The sequence below is a fragment of the Nannospalax galili genome, unplaced genomic scaffold (assembly GCF_000622305.1).
Source record: "Nannospalax galili isolate Female #2095 unplaced genomic scaffold, S.galili_v1.0 scaffold956, whole genome shotgun sequence".
Classification (NCBI taxonomy): domain Eukaryota; kingdom Metazoa; phylum Chordata; class Mammalia; order Rodentia; family Spalacidae; genus Nannospalax; species Nannospalax galili.
Window position 1 is genome coordinate 780,441 of NW_008337440.1, and position 1,449 is coordinate 781,889.

Consider the following 1,449-nt stretch of genomic DNA (forward strand, 5'->3'; position numbering starts at 1 on the left):
CCGAAAGCCATTTATAGATTCTATGTAATGCCAATCAAAATCTCCATGACATTTTTCACAGAATTGGAAAAAAAAATCCTAAGAGTCATATGGAAGCACAAATACCTCAGATAACCAAAGCAACCCTGAACACTAAGAGCAATGCTGGGGGCGGGGGGATTACTAGACCATCTTTTAAGCTGTATTACAGAGCTATAGTCATAAAAACAACATGGTACTGGCACAAAAATAGACCCATAGGTCAATGGAACAAAATTGAAGACCCAAATATTAGTAAATGCAGTTTCAGCCACCTGATATTTTACAAAAGGGCAAAGAACATTCACTGGAGGAAAGACAGCATGTTCAGCAAATGGTGCTGGAAAAACTGGATCTCCACCTGCAGAAGAATGACACTAAACTCCTATCTTTCACCTTGCACAAAAGTCAACTCCAAATGGCTCAAAGACCTCAATGTAAAGCCTGAAACTCTGAAACTATTAGAAGAAAACATTGGGAAAAACCTATAAGATATAGGCGTAGGAAAGGATTTTCTAAACTGGACATCAATCGCTCAGGAAGTAAGGGTAAGAATTAACAAATGGGAACTCATTAAACTAAAAAGCTTTTGTACATCAAAGGAGACAACCAAGGAAGCAAACAGAAAACCCACAGAATGGGAGAAAATCTTCACCAGCGACACATCTGATAGAGGTTTAATTACCAGAATATATAACGAACTTAAAAAACAGAGAACCAAGACAAGAAGCAACCCAATTGAAAGATGGGCTAAGGAGCTGAGCAGAAAGTTTTCAAAAGAAGAAGTAAATATGGCTATGAAACATCTCAAAAGATGTTCAACATCACTAATAATCAGGGAAATGCAAATTAAAACCACTTTAAGATTTCACCTTACCCCAGTCAGACTGGCTAAGATCAAGAAAACAAATGATACCAAATGTTGGAGGGGATGTGGGGAAAGGGGAACACTCATTCACTGTTGGTGGGGCTGCAAACTGGTTCAGTCACTATGGAAAGTAGTGTGGAGAACTCTTAAAAAACTACAAATAAACCTAACATTTGACCCACTTATACCACTCCTTGGCATATACCCAAAGAACTCGTCCTGTTGCAGAGACACTTGTACATCCATGTTTGTTGCTGCTCTTTTCACAATAGCTAATAGATGGAAGCAACCTAGGTGTCCCTCAATTGATGAGTGGATAATGAAAATGTGGTTCATATATACGATGGAGTTTTACTCAGCAGTAAAGAAAGATGAAATCATGAAATTTGCAGGTAAATGGATGGAACTAGAATCTGTTATACTAAGTAAGTTAATACAATCTCAGAAAAACAAATCGACATATGTTCTCCCTCATATGTGGATCCTAGGATCAGACTCTGATAAATAAGTACGCAAACAGACATAACTGCAGGAACCAGGACAAGGGTAAGGAAACAGTGAGG